Source organism: Numenius arquata, unplaced genomic scaffold (assembly GCF_964106895.1).
Source record: "Numenius arquata unplaced genomic scaffold, bNumArq3.hap1.1 HAP1_SCAFFOLD_90, whole genome shotgun sequence".
In the NCBI taxonomy this organism is placed as follows: domain Eukaryota; kingdom Metazoa; phylum Chordata; class Aves; order Charadriiformes; family Scolopacidae; genus Numenius; species Numenius arquata.
This window is the reverse complement of record NW_027415354.1, coordinates 343,963-352,080: the sequence shown is the minus strand read 5'-3', so window position 1 is coordinate 352,080 and position 8,118 is coordinate 343,963. Positions and strand designations below refer to the sequence as shown.

The following is an 8,118-nucleotide window of genomic DNA, read 5'->3' as shown; positions in this document are numbered from 1 at the left end:
ACCCCCTGCCACACCCCCACCTTCCCCCCATGGCAGGACATCTGAGATGCCTGGCTGAGGACAAGGCACTGGGAGCTGCCACCATAGCTCCTGGTGTTACACCTCTCAAGGCTTCTGGAAGGCTGGCACCAGGTGCCCGTCATGCTCCGTGCAGGTTGCAACTGCAAATCTTTGAGTGAAGGCTGGCACTGGAACTCCCCGGGAGCAGGGTGTCATTGCAGAGGGCACGTGATGAGCAGGGCAGAGACAGCTGGAGCAGGTAGTTGTGGCCGAGTGGTGAAGGCGATGGACTAGAAATCCATTGGGGTTTCCCCGCGCAGGTTCGAATCCTGCCAACTACGGGGCGCAGTCCCCTTTTGGTCTCCCTGCAACTGACCAGGCTGCAGCTGTGGGACTCGGCTCCATGTACCTGGTGCCCAGGGAGACAGTAAAACCCCTTGCCTGCAGCACTTGTCCGTGCCCCTCCCCTGAAATTCCTGCACGAATGGGAAATCCTGCTCCCTCCCCTGAAATTCCTGCACGAGTGGGAAATCCTGCTCCCGTTGACAAGGTAGGCAAGTTGAGGGCAGCAGAGAACGGACCAGTGCTGAGTATGAGCCACGAAACAGAGGGCCGCTGTTGTTGCTTCTTGAGCAGAACTTCAGAGCCTCTTCTCACCTGACACGCCAAGCAGCACAGCCCCAGCAGCTGTCTTCCCTATCCCTGAAACTACAGCAGCTCACCTCCAAAGACAGCCTGCACAACATGGCCCTCGGTGCTAAAGATGAAGGGAAGACACCTCATGGATTGGAGATCCTGCCAGCACTCACAAAGTGCCCCTCACTTTAGGTCTCACTAAGGCGGACCGGTGTGGAGCAGCAGCCAAGCTGGGGGAAGAGAAGGGGCCAGCACCGAATACGAGCTGCAGAAGAGGTGCTTCTTTGCACACCAGTGGACCTCACTGCTAACGATGAAGGGCAGACACGTCAGAGATCTGCGATCTTGCCTGCGGTCCTGGGGATGTTCTGCCTGAGCCGTTCCCGGTCCTTGCACACATGGACAAACTTTCCCAGGGGCTTTCACAAATTTTCCTTAAGGACGGAAAGATGAGAGGTGGGTCTCTTCTGTCTCTTCCTCTTCGGGAAAAGAGGTGGAAGTGCAAGAGAGCAGATGGTGGTGACCGTGGCATCAGGAAACCACCCCCCGCCACCACGGACCTCGATGGGTGGGACAGAGGAGAGCCGGAGGCTTCCCAGGAGACTTCTTTCAGTCCCGTACCCAGCTGCTCCCAACAGAGCGGCAGCAGAGGAGAAGGTGCTGGCAGCCTGCCTGGGTGGTGCAGCATCTTAAAGAAAAGGGAAACTCTGAGGGGCACACGCAGCGAGAGCCTGGAGAAAGAGGAGAGAAAAGCCTATTGCTGGTGCATGGTCCGTTCCCCGCAGCCGTGCCACTGAGGGCCAGGGAAGCATTGCAAGGGAAAAAAAAGATCAGAGAGATTGTCGGTATGAATGAAGAAGGGAAGGGACAATGGAGAGGGCACCTGAGCTGAGCCATGGGCCTCTTGATCTGCAGTGAAGAACTTTCCTCTGAGTAACAGCTCCTGCAGCAGACCACAGCTGTGGCCTGCAGCTGGGGCCACACTCCCCATGCTCACATCGGTGCCCACATCCCAGCCCTCTCCATCCTGCTTTTGCTTTTCTCTCCTCTGCCTGGCTGCTGCATGCTCTGGCCTGTGGATGGGTCGGGGAACCAGCAAACACTAGCCCAAAAATGCAAGCTTCAGCACTGCCACCTCGTCCCTTACCCTCACCAAGACGCTCTACCAGCTCAGCGTGCCCAGAGCCCAGATGCCTTGCAGCATCTAAGACTGGCCGCCACCCACTTCAGCTGGGCCAGCCCTGCCCTGGGGCGACTGGGAGCCACCTGCACGCCAGCAGTGTTGGGCAGGACAGGAATGGCATCAGGTTCAGAGAGAAGGGGTTTCTCTGGCTCTTTGGCACCCTGCATGGTGGCAGGGGCAGCCCTCGGCTGTTGGGCAGCAGCAAGGGCAAGACTGCGCCAGGAGGGAGGACACGCCAGGAGCTGTGGGGGAGCACAGCACAGCACAGCACGGGCAGGGAAAGGGGGAAAGGCTCTTGCAGCCTGTGTGAAAGGAAAGGTGCTAAGTGCTATGCAACTTGCTTAGAGGAACAAACACTGACTAGGGCTAAGAGCTTTTACCTCAGGGTCAATGTGACTGAAGACTTAATCTAAACCGGCTCTCACTGACGGAGAACTGCTCATACAGACAATAAAAAACCAGGAGATCTGTCTTTCAGAAAACCCCCAGGCATATAACCATAGCCATAACAGCAATGGGCCTGAATCTGATACAAAGCCCCTTCACCTACACGGGACATTAGTTTAGAAGAATGAGGATTAACACCCCACTGACCATACATTCACACACCCTGTTCCGGGATGAGCACAGGGCGATTTTGCGAGCAAGAATAACTGATTTGCCCACCCCTTCACATGAGTAATTTGACTGGGCAACACAACTGTATTGGAAACATATATAACCCCTGTTTTCCTCTATAGACGGTCCGCCCTGCGTTAGGCTGGGGCACCACTCTGCGCAGAGCTAAAACAGGAGAATCAATTCCCTTGGTAATTCTGTGCTAATCATCCTTGTCTCACTCCTCGGCCAGCAAGGAACTGACTTTTACACAACGTACAGTCCGGCAGCCTCTGGAGAGCTGGATTTCTGGGCAGGGTTGCAGCCCTCGTGAGCTCTCTGGAGAGCACCTCCTCTCCACCCTGCCAAGCAACAAGGTGCCCCCTTGCTCTGGGGTTTCCTTCCCTTCCTCCAGAGCCAGCTCAGATGGTCAAAGAGACAGACCCCGTGCAGGGTTACGGGCAGGAGGTGTGGGGAGAAGGGTAAAGCAAGGTCCTTGAGCTACCCAGCCCAGGCGCAAATGAGGTGAACTTTGCAGGGAGACAATTTTCCACCCCAGGTGAGGGCACAGGTAAGAGGAAGGGATGGAGGCCTGAGCGCTGGCAATGCCAGGGAGCATCAGGCAGGGCTGTGGGAGGTCCAGCTGAAGCGCTGTGGGGAGCAGAGTGGCGCAGCGGAAGCATGCTGGGCCCACGACCCAGAGGTCGATGGATCGAAACCATCCTGTGCTAATGGGCTTATTAAAGCTAGAGCCTCCTGATAGGCTTAGTTTTAACCTGCAGTGCTCTAGCTCTTTGGGAAAGCAGGGCCCTCCCGCACCTTCAGCCCCTTCTCTCTGTCCTCACGCCTTCTTTCTCCCTTGCTTTCTTAGCAGCCAGCACCCCCAAAGTCCAAAGTCACCCTCAGCAAGGCAGATGGGTAGGTGTGGAGCAGCAGGCAGAGCACAGCGCAGAGCTCCCCCCACCAGGCAGTGGGTGTCCTGGCGACCCAGGTCTTTCGGTCATCTCATCAGGCAGCTCAATTCCAACTTCCAGCCACAAGCAGGGACTTCCAGGACTCTGCAGGTGGGGAGGTGTGGGAGAATGGCTAGCTGAGAAGGGTCACGTAGACATGATCCAGCTGGCCGAGCAAAAGCTTGAGAAACATCGGATTCAGCCCCCATAACTGCTGGGCTGGCAAGGACACCTTGTCCTTGACTATAATTGTGGTATGATAACAGGGAGATTGCAGCTGCTCAGGCATGGGAAAAGAGGATGAAAGTAACTGTAAAGAAGGAATGACCATGACCTTTCAATTGCAATGACCCTTCAAAAGCAATTGAGAGTGGCCTCTGCCAGAAGTTCTCCTTGTCTGAGTGCTTCACGAGCTGTCAGCAGCAACACGGCATAGGTATCTGCAGGTGAGCTGCCTCCCACCTGGGTACTTGGTGGGCCAGAGGGTCGCTTGGATGTTGACTGTGGGGTCCCCTCTGGCTCTGCAGGTGGTGGGCCATCCACAGGAATACCACTTGCCCTAGGTGCTTGTCTTCATTTCATGGTGGATGCCACTCTGGTATAAACTGCATGGTATATCTTTTTATATCTGAGCACTTCTCAGTCCAAAGGAAGTGGACAGCCCACCAGAGGGAGATCTGAGAACGTGGGTCAAAAATGGCCATCAGGCAATCACAAAGCAGTATGAGAACCCATGGGGAACGACGCTGTCAAAAGTTGCCTCTTCTGGGTATGTAGTGAGTGGGGGCTTCCTCGCCTGACGTGCTTCTGGGTACACGGGTAGGGTGGGCTGGTCCTGGCAGCCAATCACAGGTCTGCCTGAGAGCAGGTGGGTATGAAGGGGTCAAGAAATGGCTGTCAGCCAGTCACAGAGCAGCATGAAAATATCTTGGTAATGGTCTGTAACAAGAAAACGCAGCTGAAAAACTGGTGCCTCCTGTGTACGCAGGGGAAGGTACTTCCTGGTCAGATGGACACCATCACTCGTCAGTGATGGCATGGGCATTCACCAAAGCGATCATCCACCACCAAAACCAGCAGCGGCACAAGGCAGACTTTAGACCAGGAACTGGTAATGGGTAGAATCCGGCCAAACAAATTGCTGACGGGCGTGCAGCACGCAATGTGGCAGATGCTCATATTTGACCAAATTATATAAACCGAGAAACCTGTGCTAGAAAATATCCACCTAGCCTACGCACACATCATACCATAGGGCAGGTGATTGTTACCCTAGCATTGCCTGCTTTTTGCTCACCGATTGCTGGGCTAATACTAGACAAGTGTACAAGATATAGACATATTCAGTGCCTAAGAAGAAACCCGGGCTGGTTGACCTGACCCTCGTTTCAACCAAAGGGCTCACCATGCAACCACATGTTAGCCCGGGACAGCGTGAATGTGACTGCGACTGGGGCAGACTCCAACGGTGTTACCTCAGTGTTATGCCCTGTGGTATTCCCAACTGTATTGGCTTCATATGGCAAGGTTTTGGAAGTGTCCGGGGTAGGGGATGCTGCAGAGTGCCCTCTGTGAGAAGAGATAAGGGGCTGCCCTGTGTCAGGCACAGCTCCGCAGCGGACCCACCACACAAGACAGCTGAGCCATCATCAAAGTTTGTGGCCCCTCTGTGAAAAGATATTCCAGAAAGGGCAGAAAATGCCAGACAGGGAGAGGGGGAAGGAACAAAACAAGGAGGAAGAGCAGAGGGAAGATGCACCCTGCTTGGGCAGATAAAGGAGTCTGGTGTGAAGGAGTAAAGTTGATCCAGGGACAGGGGAGAGGAAAGGCGATGCTCTGCATTTGTCAAATAATTGGCAAATCTATTTATTTGTTTGTTTGTTTATTTCCCCAGTCAAGCCTGATTTGCCCACAAGAGTTTTCGCTAAGGCATTTCCCTCTGTTTATCTTGACCCATGAGCTTTCTCATCCTCTTTTGCATGCTCTGGATCCCCCTGAGGGTGGGGAAAGGAGTGAGCAGCTGGGTGGGTGTTTGTCTGGGCTTAAAGCGCTGCAGGTACCTACACACAAGCGCACATACACTTTCATAGTACATGCACAGCTGGCACACATATGAACGCAGATGGGGAGAGGCAGCATTGGCAGCACCGAGCATCTTGAGTTTCCCTGGCCAACATCTGCACCCAGAGAAGCACACATGGCAGGTTGTGGTCGTGCATGTGCCGGGGTGCGGAAGCAGGAGTCCGTCCAGCGTGTCCACCTCTCTCTGGGCCCTGCCCTTGAGCCAGTTTTTAACCCAGCGAAGGGTACTCCCACCCAAGCCATGGGCAGCCAGTTTCTCCAGGAGGATACTGTGGGAGACTCTATCAAAGGCTTTACTAACTAAAGTCCAGGTAAACAACATCCACAGCCTTTCTCTCATCCCCCAAGCGGCTCGCCTTGTCATAGAAGGAGGTCGAGTTTGTCAAGAAGGACCTGCCTTTCATGAACCCGTGCTGGCTGGGCCTCATCGCCTGGGAGTCCTTCATGCCCCACAGTCTTCTCATCTCCAGGCTAAACAGGCCCAGGTCTCTCAGCCTCTCCTCATAAGAGAGGCACTCCGTTCATCTATTCTTTATGCAATGTCGCAAAGGCCTGCCTGTCTCATCTGCAGTCCCCCTGGAGACAGTGACCTAGCCTGTTCAGGCTCCGGCATTGCAGAGACACCCTGCACTTTACTGGAATTGGGTGTAACGATGTTCCTGGTAACTAAGAACCGAGACACCCTCATTTCTCTTGCAGCTTATGGCCAAGGGGAACACAAGGAGCCTCTCTCAGTAGGACTCTCTACCTGAAGGGGACAGAGATTGCCAAGTCTCTGATTCCAGGGTTGCTTAAAGAAAAAAGCAATGTCCTTTGCTGTGCTGACAGTCAAAAGCCAATCTGGATGGTGGGTTGTACGTGGGGGTGGTGTAGCACAGTATTTACAGACTCCCACTCTCTCATCAGCAGTGCTACAAGTAGACGGAGTTACGAAGACCAGGATCGTGATTGTGCATGCTCCGGTCCCTACCAAAATGCCCACCCTAACCCCATCCTCCAGTCACACTGCCTACAGAGACATCCTCATGCAATCCCACCACAGGTTGCAATTTTCAGAAGGACCGCAGTCAGGAAGTATGAGCCACAGAAGAGGTCTGCTGGGTGAAGGTGGCTCTCTGGCTTGCCAAGGTCTGCCCTCAGACAGAAAGGCCTCAGGAGTGCAGGACCTGGATTGACCTGGTGTCCTGTGTGGGACAGCCTGGCCCGAGCTGCAGGTCCCAGGCCCTGGGGAGCTCTCTGGCTGCACACTGAATCCTGTAAGGGGGGCACAAAGGGTTCTCCCCAGGGAGGAGCAGCATCAGAGCCTACAGCGGTAGGAGCAGTTACCATGAGCTTGGGGAAGCAAACAGGCTGGGGACCATGGCAGCCCCAGCAGCTGGTGCTGCCAGGAAGGAAACCAAAGAGAAAAGCGAGGAACCTGCCTGCACTGGCCCACTACACCCACTGGCCCACTACATCCACTGGCCCAGAATCCTTTCTCCCCGATTGCTGAGTAAGCCTAGCAGAGCCCCAGGAGCACCCTCCACTGCTTGGAGGAATGCTGTCTCAGCCCCACAAGGGGCATTCCTCCTCCTGCAGCTGCAGAGTATCTGCATACCAAACATACCTTCCCTGTTTCCAAGACCTTCGGGGACTGGGTCCTGCCATACTGCCTCGGTCCCAGCAGAAGTCGGCAGTCCAGCTTGTGCAATCAGTAACACGCTGCTTTGGGTCCTGGTGCCAACTCTTCCCTCTGTTGAACCTCATTCCCTGCCCTCTCTCTTCGTCCCCTCGTTCAGCAAGGTCAGGAGCTCGGCTAGGACTGCAACCAAGAGTAAGCATATCTAGTTACTGGCTGCTTCATACTAGCTCCAGGTGAGAAACCAGAGAGGCAATACCTTACACAGGCAGATTGGCAGGTTGTCCAACACGGGGGTGAAGGGAGGCAGCAGCAGAGGTCGAATCATAGAATGGTTTGTGTTAGAAGGGGCCTTAAAGATCATCAAGTTCCAACCCCCCTGCCATGGGCAGGGACACCTCCCACTAGACCAGGTTGCTGACAGCCCCATCCAGCCTTGTCATGAACACCTCCAGGCATGGGGCATCCACAGCTTCTCTGGGCAACCAACCTCACAGTAAAGAATTTCTTCCTAATACCTAGTCTAAATGTCCCCTCTTTCAGTTCAAAACCCTTCCCCCTCCTCCTATGGCTCCACTCCCTGATCAAGAGTCCCTCTCCGTCTCTCGTGTAGTCCCCCTTTGGGTACTGGAAGGCTGCTATAAGGTCTCCCCGGAGCCTTCTCTTCTTCTCCAAGTGGAGAAGAGATGGCAAGTGCAGGCATCGAACCACCGATGACTGGTCCGTGAAGGTCCCCTGTGAGGTGCAACGTTGAAGAGGTTCTACTGGAAACTTCATAACCAGGTTTAATTAGGGAGAAGCAAGGGGTTCACAGCCTGGGTCTTGCAAGAGAGGGCATACCAGGCTTGCCCAAAGAGGTCTGCAGCTCCCTCCAAAGGTGAAATGAGCAGAGAACGCTTGGTGGCCCTGTAGAGAGGCCATACTTGGTGATGGGCAGGGAGACAGAGAGACTGCCAGGCTTGGCCAGGGGGATTTGGCTGAGTGAGGGTGACCACAGTGGAAAAAGAAGCACCATCCAGGAGGTCCCATGGTGTAATGGTAAGCACTCT

At 54.7% G+C, this 8,118-nt stretch overlaps 1 non-coding gene across 1 annotated transcript; it reads left to right on the top strand.

Annotated features, from left to right (window-relative positions):
• The first annotated feature begins 259 nt into the window (after window positions 1-259).
• TRNAS-AGA (transfer RNA serine (anticodon AGA)) lies at window positions 260-341 on the top strand. The gene has a single exon. It is a non-coding gene; the product is annotated as a tRNA-Ser (tRNA).
• Window positions 342-8,118: the final 7,777 nt, after the last annotated feature.